Genomic DNA, 14,551 nt, shown 5'->3' on the forward strand with positions numbered 1-14,551 from the left:
CCAATAGCCATAAATATTGCAATGTGGATAAATATTGTTGTCTTTGTAGCTGATCTGATATAAGGAAAGAGGAATTTTAATTGGGAAAGGTCTATAAATAATGGAAGATTCTTTGGAGAATAGAATAGCTACATATAGGGATTTTCAGGTGAACAACGTAATCATATTAATTCTTAATATTCTTACCACATGTCAGGCACTTTTCTGTGTTCTTTTTGTATGTCATCCCATTTAATATTCCCAGTAACCCTATGAGATTGATATTATTTTTTCTATATTTTTAAATGAGAAAATTTAGGAAAAGAATATTTAAGCTCCTTGTCCAGGTTCTCACAACTATTGTATACTAGGATATGTATTCAAACCTAAGCAATCTGATTATAGACGCAATACTCAACCATAAGCAATCAAAACCATTAAGCTCCGAAGAAGAAGAAGAAGAGGAATAGATGATGGCAAAGAGATACAGGTGACCAAAAAAGATTGAAGAATCATAGACAAGCTTTACCCACTTCGTGTTTTGTGTTGCTATAACTATTATGGCAATGTGGTAAAAGTATGGAACTTGGAGTCTTATTGACCTGGGTACAGATACCTACTCTGCCTTAATGAGTTTCAGTGAGATATTTTACCATTAAAATTTTCATCTCTCTTGGAAAACAAATGTAATAATGATGTCAAATTGTGTGGTACTCTGTTACTATATGGCAGAACTGACCCACCTGCCCCTTATCCTGTTTATTAGTCAGGAAGTTTTCACTTGTAAAAATGCCACCTACCTCAAAATTGCTTAACAAGAAAAGGGGATTTGGAGCTCATGTGACCAAAACAGTTCAGGAATATTCTGGCTTAACTCCTAGCAGTAAATAGGAAGTGAAACTATATGATCCGGTCCAGGTTTCCTCCTCCCAGCCTCTCACCTTCATATTAACTCTACTTTTGCTTTATTTGGCACCAGGATCTTTCTTTACAGTGATGATAATGTTTCCAGCAACTTTAGGTTTATATCAGAAACCCCCATGTACAGAGAATGTCCATTTTACGAAAAAGTTTCAGAATAAGCTTGATTGGAATAACGTGGGTCACTTGTCCCACTCTGTCTGGGACTATCGAATATGATATTTATCTAGGTCTAGGACTTGCATCATCCCTTAATTTGAAGGTTGGAAATGGCATCACTAACTGCATAGGAAGAAAGTTCTGCTGTTATAAAAAGAGAGGTGATTAGATTCAGGACAGGCAAAAGCAACAGATGAGAAAGGATGCCAGATGGCTTTAGAGTTGAAGCAGGTTCCTAGAGGGCCCCTTTTGTTCCAAGTATTAACCTTTTAGCTTATGGGTCATGGGAAGATCTAGGCAGTGTAAGGGAAGAGTCCATAGTAGTTGGGGAGGTGGGAAGGGGTGGCACTCAGAGGGCTTGAAGCAGGAGCCATTTACCAACAAGTGTGGAAATATTCAGTAATTTAATAATTGATAAGGCTATACCAGTGTGAAAAAGTCTGAATATCAGAGGCTAATAAATGAGTTGAGTTTCATCTAACTCTAGTTAGGTCCATATCTCATTCTTCTTGCTTCTTAAAGGAATAGGACAGATATTTATAGGACTTGAGGATTCTTAGAGTGGTTCAGTTCAGTAAAGCTAAGAGCAGCAAACTGAAGATATGTGCAGGGCCACCTGTGTAAGTCAGAACTTCAAATATTTGCTTTTTTTTTTTTGAGGGGGGCATTTATTTCAAGGATTTTATTAAGTTTTATTTTACTGCAGACTCTGCAGGATCAATTTTTATAAAAATTACTATAAATTTTTTCTTTGTTATTATACTCCAAAAGGAAAAGGAATTATTTGGGAATAAATTATTTTTTCAGTAAATACCTATCAAGTTCCTACTATATGCTAGGCACTGCTTTGGATGCTGGGAATAGAGAAGTAAACAGCAAACAAATTCTCTGCTTTTAGGGTACTTACATTCTAGGAAAGGAGAGAGACAGCTAAAAACAACCACAACAAAACATAGCTAAGATAGTTTAAAATAGTGGGAAATAGTGAAACAGGCTAAAAAATAGAAAATTTAGGAGTATGTTCCTCTAACTCCACCATGGAAACATAGGTAAATTGAGACTTAAAAATGAAAGGAGGCAGCCATGTGTATCTCAGAGGAAGAGCATTTCAAGCAGAGGAATGCCCAGGGCAGAAGCTCTATAGCAAGAATGAATTTGATCTATTTAAGGAAGAAAAACTAGCGAATGTAGCTGAAGTGTAGAGTCACTGGTTTTGTGAGTTTCACCCTGCCTTAATTTAGTTAGAGGCAATCTATGAACATTATTAAAGAAATTTGCAAAACATTATAATCACATATAATCTCACAATTCTTTATATATGTGGTTTCTCATTTCTGTGTAATAGTTTTCCAGTCTGAGTAAAATGCATTCTCAGGTGTGAAATATCTTTAAAAAAAAAAATCAAACCTCTTGTCATTGGGTTGATTCCGACTCATGGAGAGGGTTTGAACTGCCAAGCTTTAGGTTAGTAGTCAAGCACAAACTGTTTGCATCAGCCGAAGACCTCTGAGGCATCTTATAGGTGTATATTTTTACCTTCCATTTTTATCTTTAGAAGAGTAGCTTCTTTTCTTTTATGGCATATATTCCTTAGATGCTTTCTATCTTTTGATATATCTTAACAATCTCTCTCCTTTTGGCCTCATTTCTAAGGGAATGGAACACATAACCTAACTCCAATTTTATTATTTTTATGAATTTAAGTGAACACCATGGCTTTTTATCACAGTAATGATATTTTTCAGTGTAATTTCCTTTTGAGATATACTTGATTATATCCTACAAAACCCTAACTTAGATTTTGAAACAAAAGTAAATAAACACTGAAAACATAATGAAACAAATCATCTTGTGTCGATTGTCATTTAGACAATACTGTCCCAAAGCATTAACAGGAAATTATTTTTCCTCTATGTAGTTTCATATCCTGGTTTCAAGAACTCAATAACCCAAGTCTACCTAGGTCACTCCATGATAGTAAACTAGATGCTTATAGAGGCATATTAGCTGTTGTGAGACTGCAGTAGAATAAGCCACAGCAGTAATGAAGTAATAATTAAAGTGTCAATCCTAAATGGCCCTCTCCTTTTCCTCTGAGGTTATCTACAGATAATACACTCTGATGATGGCATGTTTTGAAAATGAAATTTCCTTTGCTGAGATATTCCAGTCAATAAATGATACTTATATATTTTTCTTATCTGTGATATTATGGCTAAAAGTCTTATGTCTGTTTTATATATACATACACAGTATATTTTGATTTTTTAATGAACCTGGATGCTCCACTAAATACAAGTGTTCTAGGTTTTTATGATGATATTTTCATCATCTCTGAAGCTTCAGTGCCTGACAGACGGTACGAAGAGAGCACTCTAAAGAATGTTTATTAATTGAGTGAATAAATCAACTATATTAATATTTTTCTCTGGATTGACACAGTGGCTGCAACAATGGGCTTGAGCATAACAACAACGGTGAGGATGGTGCAGGACTGGGCAGCGTTTCCTTATGATACAGTTCTCTATGAGTTAGAAGTGACTTAATGGCACCTAAGAGCAACAACAATATTTTTCTAACAGTTTTGACTGGCATCCAAACTCGGTATACTACATCCCTGTTTTAGATCCTTTGTGCTTCCCTTTCCCTCTATCTGGGATGCTCTTCCCCTACAGATTCATTTGTTTACTTGCTCAAACCCTTTGTGTCTTTATTTAATGTCTGTGCAGATTTTCTTAATAAACCTAACACAATGTTTCTAACCACCAACCGTTAACTTTGTATTTTTCTTCTTAGCATTCTTTAATCAATCTTTTTATCACTCGCTCATTCATTCATTCATTCATCTTCTACCTACTCTCAATAGAATGTTAACTTCACGATGACAACATTTTTTCTGAATTTCCAATGCTAGAACAGTGGCTAAGCACTTGGCTGCTAATGGAAAGGTTGGTGGTTTGAATCCACCAGCGGCTCTATGGGAGAAAGATCTGGTGGTCTGCTTCCATAAAAATTTACAGCCTTGGAAATCCTATGGGTCAGTTTTACTTTGTCCTATTTTTTATAGGGTAGCTATGAGTCAGAATCAACTCAGTGGCAACGGGTTTAGTTTTTTTGTTTTTAGAACAGATAGTGGTTGGTTGTTCAATAAATATTTGTTGACTAAATGAGTGAATGGACTGTGGATTACCTTTCCTTTAATTAGGAGAGGAATATGCATCCATTTCAATGAGAAAAATAATTTACCAGTTATGAAAATTTATAGAGATAACCAGTTAGACTTTTAAGCTACATTGTAGAGAATCTTTCTATTTGTAGAGCAATTTACAGTTCACAACAAGGAGGCCAAAAATAACCAATATGTCCATTACATTACAGACGGAAGCTTAAAGTTTCTAGCGAAAGGGTAATAAAAAAAAAAAAATTCAACTTAGCTTTTTTCCTGTAATCATCTAATCGACTCTGTCATACTTATGTTCCTTCCTAAAGTTTTCTCATATTTGTGCTCTATTATCACATTATTGTAAAAAAAAATTTTTAATGGGTTTTTCTGTCTTAAAGTGTCACTTCCTTCCAACTGACCTTCCACACAGACACTTAAGTCATCAAAACCCAAATCTGGTCAGGTCACTCTTCTCCTTGACATAAAATAAAGGTAAAAACGGAAATTCCTAATATGATCTATAAGGCCCATTATGACCTACCCCACTTGGCCCATTGAATTATTTATCACCCCAAATATTTTCCTCCTGGCTCCTTCTGTGTGGTTAATTTTTACCCTCTCCCCAACCACATTCATTTTACAGATTTTTCATTATTTGTAATTCAGTTTAGAAGTCCTCTGAAATTTTCCCTAATCTACCTCCTTAATTCAAAGTTCACATAATATCATGGAAATATTTCTGCCATTACATTTATCATGTTGTTTTAGGGTATATAGCCACCTCCCTGTTACCTGTGAACTCACTAGGTTTAAAGACTATTTTATTCTTCTTTATATTCCTGTTAACATAAAAAAGAGTGGCATATAATAGACACTGTCAAAGCTTGCTGAATGAATGGAGAATAAATATATTTAGTCTTGAGAAAAACAAACTACTAAAATAAATACAGAAAATCACGTAAAATCTAACTTTGCAAAACTAAACTTGATCCTATCATATGCTTTGGGAGAGAGGGGGTGCCATATAACCTAGGACCCGAGGAAAAGCCAAGTAGCCACTTGGTATATGTCTTCCAAAAGGGGGAGCAGTAAAGGGGAGAGGAAAAAAGATGGAGAGGAGAAGGAAGGGGAAAGGAGAGGAGGGGAGGGGAAGCAGATCAGCTGTCTTTTGAGAAGCTGATTCTAGATCCCATATTTGCCAACTGACCATTTTAAGCTGATTCTTCTTTTTGCTAAACTTCACTCAGGCATCAACTTAAATCAGAGACCCTCTCTAATCTCTCAATGAAAAGTATGTCTGCCATTGTAGTTTTTCATAGCACCCTATACTTTCTCTTTATAGTACTTGCATAATTGGTAATCATATATTTATTCATTAGATAATTTATTAAATGCCATGCGGAGCCATTAAGAACATAAATTCCAAGAGGTCAGAAACCATTTCTACTTTATGGTCGCATACATAATGCCAGCCACAATGCCTAACACATAATCCCCAGACCCAGTTCCGAAATACATAATAGATGTTTAATAAATGTGTATTGAATGAATGGGTAGATGTGGAGATGCATAGAGGCTGTGTGTAGTATAAACAAATGCTTGCTGTATCCCCCATACTTTAAAGAAATATGAATTTTTATAATGGAGTAGAAAAGAGCTTTAGATTTTGAGATCTTGAACAGTAGAAAGTTAAGCTTTCTGCAGTGACTGGATCCAGTCTGAATACAAATTTAAGCACTCTGTGAATGTGAGTATCTACTATTGGCAGACACTAACACCATAAACTCAGAAATGTAATATGGCTGGCTGTTTAAAAAGTAATTTTTATTATTCATGTATGAGAGTAAATGTTCAGTTTTTTTTTCATATTATAAGAGTATGAATGTGACTTTCCAAAATCCCTGTAGAGCTGTCAAAAACTGGCAAACTGGATGGTAGAGAAGGATTTTGAACAGTAATTAAAACTTTTTTTATATTATGGGAAACTTTAAGTAGAATTTTAGTTTGAAAATGTTGAATACTTAACTGCTCGTAAAAGAAGAAATATATTTGTAAATTCATATCTTACAGAAGAGGATACTGGTGAGACTACATTTAGTTCAAGGAAATTGTAAGTGGGATGCAGAGGAGGGCTGTAAATATATATTGCTAAAATTTTAACCTTAGGAATTTTTTTCCCCAATTATTTTGATAACATGTGTTTTCTCAAAATCATGGCATCACAGTTTTTTTTTGTTTTTTGTTTTTTAGTGTCTTTTCTTGTTTGCTTCTTTTCTTTGTAATGGGAACAGTCTGTGATCTTACATCCTCTGGGTATGAAAACAGATGTTCAGAAAACATCTGAAAAAAATGCAGTGAAAAATAAATGTTCTAACTAATGATAAAATAGTGAGACTGTACCAGAAAGACAGGCTGACAGGATTTTTTTTTTAATTTCTGATTACTTGATTACTTATTTGAGAATAACTGGGTCAAAGATCTGTGAGATTATATGTGTGGGTATTTCTAAATTTTTACTTCAAACAATAATAAAATTATAGGAATTAAGAATTAATGTTTATTGTCAGAATGTAAAAAATCAGAATTAACTTAAGGGTTCTATGAGTGCCAGGGACCTTTCCTATATTGTTCCCAATTATATTCCCAGTGCCGATCTAGCAGCGTTTGATGCTTACTAAGCACTTAAGAAAATATTTGGTGAATATTGCCGAATGAATCTCTTTTGTTTCTCACTTTTTTTTATTTTCCTTAACACTAATAACTTAACGTCTGGCCTTCGTAAAAAAGAGCCTTCTTGAACTTGAATTAGTTATAATCAAGTCTCATTTTCATCCAGGGTAAAAATATGGCTTCCATTCTTTTATCAGTCTGTACTTTCCTAGTATAAACCATCAGGTAGCTCACTGTCTAATTCTGAATGAATGTGTGTGAATTTAAATATTCATTTTGTGATAGATAATTAAGAGTGAAATGTGTCATATAATGTATTCCAATCCCACTGTATTAGAACCACTATTTTAGATTACCCAGGTCAATGCTACCTGTCTTTAAAATAGATATTCATTCTCTTCACCTCTTCTCCTTCACCTTCTGTCGATTTTTCTTCTTTCTTTTTAAAATCATTTCTGAATCATAAGTCTCTATCGCCATCAAAGCACCAAACCCCCGTTGCTGTTGAGTTGCTTTCAACTCACAGTGACCCTGTAGGGCAGGGCAGAACTGCCTCACAGAGTTTCCAAGGGTCTAAATCTTTAGAGAAGCAGGCTGTGGGCTGGTGGGTTCGAATCTCCAACCTTTTGGTTAGCAACCAAGTGCTTCACCCATTGTACCACCAGGGCTCCTTCTACTGAAAGCACGGTGGGCTTCTATTATGGAAAGACAAAGTTATTCTTTCTGTGTAGACTTTCAACATATATTTAATACTCTATATATGAAACTGGTATTTTTTAGGAAAGGTGTGGTTATTGCTAGTAAAGAACAATGTTTTAAAAGAAACGTTTTAACTTGATTTTTAATTGAAAGAGTAATCTATAAAAATCTTTAAATTTTTCACAATAAACCAGAAAAATGTAAATTAAAAACTAAGTCTTCTTTCATACCCCTTGTTATATTTCCAGAGGCAGCCAGTGTTACAGCCTTTTCTAATCGGTAAGAGAAATATTCGGGGCATATGTTAAATTATATTTTATGTTCTGATGAGGTACAATGATTTTTTTAAATTTTATTTGGGGAAATATATATAACAAAATATGTGTCATTTCAACCACTTTTACATGTACAATTCAGTGACATTAATTACATTCATCATGTTATGCAACCATGGCCACTATCCATTTCTAGATTTTTCATCACCCTTAACAGAAACTCAGTACTCCTTAAATAATACCTCTCCATTTCCCCATCCACTTGCCCCCAGTAAACTTTGGTCTCTATGCATTTGCCTATTCTAAATATTTCACAGAATTGGGATCATATAATATTTGTCCTTTTATATTTGACTTATTTCACTTAGCATAATGTTTTCAAGTTTCGGTCATGTCATGGCATGTATCAGGACTTCATTTCTCTTTATGGCTGAGTACTATTCCATTGTGTGGATATACCACGTTTTATTTATCCATTCTTCTGTTGATGAACACCTGGGTTGTTTCACCTTTTGGCTACTGTAAATAATGCTGCAGTGAGCATTGGTGTACAAGTACCTGAGTTGCTGCCTTCGATTCTTTTGGGTATATACCTTGGAATGGAATTGCTGGGTCATGTGGTAAACCTATGTTTAACTTTTTGAGGAACTGCCCAACTGTTTTCCACAGTGGCTGCATCATTTTACAACCCCGCCAATAATGTATAATGGTTCCAATTTCTCCATATCCTTGTCAACATTTGTTATTTTTCATTTTTCTGATAATAGCCTCCCTAGTGGGCCGAAACATTGTAATGATTGTGAGGATGGTACAGGGCTGGGCGGTGTTTCCTCCTGTTGTCTATAGGGTTGCTATGGGTTTGAACCAACTCTGACAATAGTAACAGTGGGAGTAAAGTGGTATCTCTTTGTGGTTTTGATTTGCATTTTCCTAATTATAAATGATGTTGAGCAGCTTTTCATACACGTATTGACCTTTTGTATATCTTCTTTGATGAGATGACTGTTCAGATTCTTTGCCTATTTTTTGATTGGGTTGTTCATCTTTTTGTAGGTGAGCTGTAGGAGTTCTTGATATATTCTGGATATTAAACCTCTTTCAGGTATGTTGTTGCTGCCCAGTCAATTCCAACTCACGGTGCCCCATGTGTGCAGAGTAGAGATGCTCCATAGGTTTTCAAGGCTGTGACCTTCCAGAAGCCCATCACAAGCCTGTCTCCGGAGGCACCTCTGAGTGGGTTTGAACTGCCAATTTTTGGTCTGGTAATGAAGCGCTTAACTGTTTGCACCACCCATGAACTCCTCTCAAGTATATTGTTCCCAAACATTTTCTCCCTTTCTGTAGGTTGTCTCTTCACTTTGTTGATAAACAAATTTTTAATTTTTAATTTTGTTGCTCATACTTTTGGTGTCATATCTAGGAATCAAGCTACAATTATTCTTAATTCTTAAGAATACAAATATTCTTAATACGTATATGTCATTACGTATATATTAAGACTAGTTATGTTGTTATTGTTAGCTATCAAGTCAATTCTGACTCATAGCAACCCATAGCATTTCCAAGTAGCAGCTGGTGGATTTGAACTACCGACGTTTTGGTTAGCAGCCTGAGCTCTTAACGACTTCACCATCAGGATGGAACAGAAAATAACTATATAAGATATTTTAGTTTTGAGTTATTCAAGTTCTAAGCTATTTTAGTTTCATAAATTAACTATTTTGTAGTCTAATTTATAATAAGATACACAAGGATACAAAGAGGGCGACGAGTACCAGGGTGAGGGGATATACTTTTAAATAGGGTGGTGAATGAAGGTCACATTTGAGCATATATCTGAAGTAGGTAAGGAACTGAGCTGTGGGAGGAGATGGGACCATGACTGGTGATTTGAGGAAAAGCAAAGAGACCGTTGTGGATCAGGTAGAGTGGTCTGAGGAAGCACTAAAAGCTTAAACTGGAGAGGTAACACAGGACCAGACGGTGTAGGGTACTGGTTTAACTATGACTTTTATTCTGAATGAGATGAGAAACCCATTGGAGGCTTTTGAGCAGAAGGTAACACATCCAACTTAGACATTTTTTAAAGAATCACTTTGAATAAAATGTTCCTCAGAGAATAGATTGGAAAGGGCAAGGGTGGAAACCTGGAAAGAATTTGTTCTTTGTAGGTTTACGTTTGAAGCAAAAGTGCCGTAAGTCTTCTTCTCTCTGTTTTCCTAGATTTTGTGGCCCCCAAGTACATTAAGGTAGTAGTGGGAAGTTTAAGAATATGTTCTTATAGAATTTTTATAAAAATGGAGTCTAACTTCCATCATGCAAGCTAGAGTTTATCATAATGCAGATTTTATTTATTTTTAGCCTATTATATGGGTTTTCCTAGCTACCAAACAAAAACAAACAAAAAAAAAAACCAAACCCACTGCCGTAGAGTCGACTCTGACTCATAGCGACCCTATATATTTCCATCTAATTCATTGGCTTGAGGCAAGTAGATAAAAGTTGGGCTAACTTCAAAGCATCTGGGAGAGTAGCAAAGAAAATCTCTTCTAGGCTTGAAAGACTTACTAATGGACTTTCAAACATCAGAGAAGAAAGCGTTAAGGGTTCATGAATATAGAGTGAGTACAATTGGTTCTAAAAGCCATCCCCATAAAATACTTGGCTTGGTATTGCTTTTCAAGAAAATTATTTTTAGATAAAATGTTTTTGCCTTTCAGTATTTTACATTTAATTTCATTTTAAAGAAAAATATTTCAATATCGATATTCCAAATGATACTCATCCTGTTAAAGGCTGATTTTGAAATTTGTCAGACATTTGATTTAATTTTTTAGAATTAACCATTATCTAAATGTTGCTTTTTAAAATTCAAAGTTATTTATAATCCTTATCACTATGATGATCTTTATTTTCATCTGTACATACTCGTGATTTTTAAGTACACAGTCAGTATTTCTCTGTTGTCTATTACGAGATGAACATTCAGCCAGACACTCCAGAAATTTAAATTAAAAAAAAAAAAAACTTTATATTTTAGGAAGAATATAAATTAGTTTAAGAGCTAAGAAAGACCCAACAAAATCACTTTCAGAATAAGTGTAAGTTTAAAAAAAAAGTGTAAGAGAGTGTATTAAAAGTATAGGAGAGTGTATTATTTATTGCTTTAAGTAAGCTGATAATTAAAGAAAGGTCATGATAAAGAGGTGTAAGATATGAGTTTCAACCATTTAACATGCTTTCATGATTTAATGTGGCATTTAATCACATGATTTGGGAGTCTCTCCAATCAATATAGGCTGGAAGGTATATGAAGTGTTGGGAACAATACATTTCCCTGGAATTTAGCAGATAATGGTCTCCAATGGCATTTGCATTCTCTACCTTGTTATACAGGTACTTGTATATGTTATTTACCTTCTCTAAAAAAAAAAAAAAAAGTACTTAAATCCCTTGAGAGGAGGGAGGATGTCTTCATTATCTTTATATCCCAAACAACATCTTATATATGTTTGATATTCAGTAAATATTGATGGAATGAATGGAGTGCCTTTTACTGAAACAGTGAAACATAATTTTAATATCTAACTCTCTTCAGGAGAAATAGATGATTATTGCCTGTTTGAGGGAGCTTATTATATTTCTCAAATGTGATTTTCTTCGCTTATTGAAGATAGGCTTGTCTTTTGGCAATGGAAGTATTAAGACAAACTAACTGAATTCTATTGCCACAGAGGATTGCTCAAAGTTTGCACTCAAAAACTATTGCTAGAGGATTTATACTAAGCCATCCTGAGGTTATAATAGTAATAAAATTTTTTACATGAGAATAACAAGATGTTAATTTGTATCATTACTAGTAGTAATAAAAAGTATAAATTAGTGGAACCTCCGATATAAAAGTATTCTTAAACTATTTTTTTAGACATAGGCTTTAATTTTTCTTTCTCAGAGAGGAGTAAGTTTTCTTATTTTAAGAAGACTGGAGATCTGACTGTGAACAAGATGCAAGTAGATTGCTCATATTTCAATTCATATTTTCCATCTTCTCTTTCTGAACATCATATGTACAGTATCCTGGATAAATGGATAGAGCCCTCTTCATTTTTAAAACCTTAATGAAACATTCAAGCAACTGTGCTAATAAAACGTATTCAAGCTACTGAAATATATTGCATGCAAACTGCTTATTTTAGTTCTTGACATAGGGATATATGTTCAATAAATGAGAATTTTTTATAATGATTATTTTATTTTTATTAATCTAGTTGGAGTTGTTCAATTTTTGGAGTGCTTCAAAGATCACTTCTTCCAGCTACCTGCTAAACTCCTATTTACTTTTACCATACCTCTGCCTAGTGATTGGTTATTATCTTTGGTAGCTTCTGAGTCATGGTTTATCAGGAAACCAAGGGTGTGATTTGCATTCCAGCATATCCTCCTCCTTCCTCCTGCTCAGTGTCACTTCTATTTTTACTTTGGAGCACAAGGTTCTTTAAGGCATCTTGTATTCTGAAGCTTCCCACATCCACAGATTTACTACCTGCTTTTTTTATAAGAAATGTGTACTCAGTAACAAATCTTTACTGGAAAAAGACAGCTGTAGTTAGATTAATATCTAAGAACAAAGCCTTTATTTTCTTCTAAATCCCCTACTCTTTCTCTTCTTTGAACTATTATCAATGTTCTGTCTCAGTGCCACTGGAATGCCTGGTCCATTTAATTGTATTAAACCAATCAAAAATAATTTGAGTATACACAGGTAATCAATTAAAAAGTACAGATTGAATCCGTACTTTGTCAGTAGTCTTTGAAGATCAAAGACTACAGACTTCAGTATGGATTACACCTCAACATAAGGACAACAAAAATTCTCACAACTGGACCAATAAGCAACATCATAATAAATGGAGAAGGGACTGATGTAGCCAAGGATTTCATTTTACTTGGATCCACAACCAATGCCTATGGAAGCAGCAGTCAGGAAATCAAACAATGTATTACACTGGGAAAATCTGCGGCTAAAAAAATAATAATAATAAAAACCTCCTGCCATCAAGTGGATTCTGACTCATAACGACCCTATAGGACAGAGTAGAAGTACCCCGTAGAGTTTCCAAGGAGCACCTGGTGTATTTGAACTGCTGGCCTTTTGGTTAGCAGCCGTAGCACTTAACAACTATGCCACCAGGGTTTCCTTAAAGTGTTCGAAAGCAAAGATGTCACTTTGAGGACTAAGGTGTGCCTGACCCAAGCCATGATATTTGTAATCACCTCATATGTCTGTGAAAGCTGGACGATGAACAAGGAAGACCAAAGAAGAACCAATGCCTTTAATTATGGTGTTGGCGAAGAATATTGAATACACCATGGCCTGCCAGAAGAACAAACAAGCCTGTCTTGGAAGGGATGCAGCCAGAGTGTTCCTTGGAAGCGAGAATGGTGAGACTTCATCTCACATACTTTGGACGTGTTATCAGGAGGGACCAGTCTCAGGAGAAGGACATCATGCTTGGTAAAGTAGAGGTTCAACAAAAAAGAGGAAGACCCTCAACAAGATAGATTGACACAGTGGCTGCAACAATGGGCTCAAACGTAACAATTGTGAGGATGACACAAAACTGGGCAGTATTTCGTTCTGTTGTACATGGGGTCACTATGAGTCAGAATTGACCCTAGGACACCTAAAAACAACAACTTTGTCCTAGGCTGTTGGTTAGCAGTAATTCAGGATTCATTAACCAGTGTTCCCTCAAGGGTTTCAGAATCTTTTATTTCCTCTCAATTATATGGAAAATGCGTTACGTATGTTTGCATATGCATTTTTCTTGTGAGTGGGCTCGTTCATACTTTCCATTAAATTGTCAAAAGGTTAAGACTCCAAAGAGGTTAAGATTTACCTAGTAAATAAAGAAAAAGTGAAAAAAGCACATTCCTCTGGTTGAGGAGCTTGTAATACATGTGAAACTGACAACAGTAAGTGACAGTATGAAAACATGAGGATGAAGTGGTGTACAGTAGGTAAGAAGAGAAAAATCACTCAGTATTCATTTAGGCAACTGTGCATCTGTCAGTTTGTTGTACCGTGGTGGTGTGCGTGTTACTATGAAGCTAGAAGCTACGCCACTGGTATTTCAAATACCAGCAGGGTCACCCTGGTGGACAAGTTTCATTGGAGCTTGTAGACTAAGGCAGACTAGGAAGAAAGACCTGGTTGTCTACTTCTGAAAAAACCAGCCAGTGAAAACCTTATGAACATCAGTGGAACATTGTGTGATATAGTGCCAAAAGACGAGCCCCTCAGTTTGGCACTGGAGAAGAGCTGCCTCCTTAAAGTAGAGTCGACCTTAAGGAAGTGGATGGAGTAGAACTTTTGGATCTTCATGTGCTGATGTGGCAGGACTGAAAATGAGAAGAAAGAGCTGAAAACATTCATTATTAATCAGAACATAGAATGTACAAAGTATGATTGTGGGAAAATTGGGAGTTGTCAGAAATGAAATGGAATACATAAAGATCGATATACTAGGCATTAGTGAGCTCAAATAGGCAAGTACTGGCCATTTTGAATCAGACAATCAAATGGTCTGCTATACCAGGAATGGCAAATTGAAGAGGAATGGCATCACACTTATCATCAAAAGAACATTTCACAATCTATCTTGAAGTACAATGCTGTCAGGGA

The 14,551-nt window shown here is 35.2% G+C and overlaps 1 protein-coding gene across 6 annotated transcripts in view; it reads left to right on the forward strand.

The window, feature by feature from the left end:
- The window catches only part of SYT1 (synaptotagmin 1), a 624,978-nt gene that overhangs the window by 10,046 nt on the left and 600,381 nt on the right, over nucleotides 1–14,551 (forward strand). For 2 of the 6 annotated variants that reach the window (XM_049885169.1, XM_049885171.1), the window contains exon 2: nucleotides 8,920–8,968. The exons of 3 other annotated variants lie outside the window; for them this stretch is intronic. The gene's annotated coding sequence lies outside the window, so the exon portion shown is untranslated. Of the gene's footprint in view, nucleotides 1–7,839; nucleotides 7,871–8,919; nucleotides 8,969–14,551 lie in introns of all 6 variants that reach the window. One more of the 6 variants, XM_049885168.1, reaches the window with a different exon arrangement.

This window comes from Elephas maximus, chromosome 4 (assembly GCF_024166365.1).
Source record: "Elephas maximus indicus isolate mEleMax1 chromosome 4, mEleMax1 primary haplotype, whole genome shotgun sequence".
NCBI classification, from domain to species: Eukaryota; Metazoa; Chordata; class Mammalia; order Proboscidea; family Elephantidae; genus Elephas; species Elephas maximus.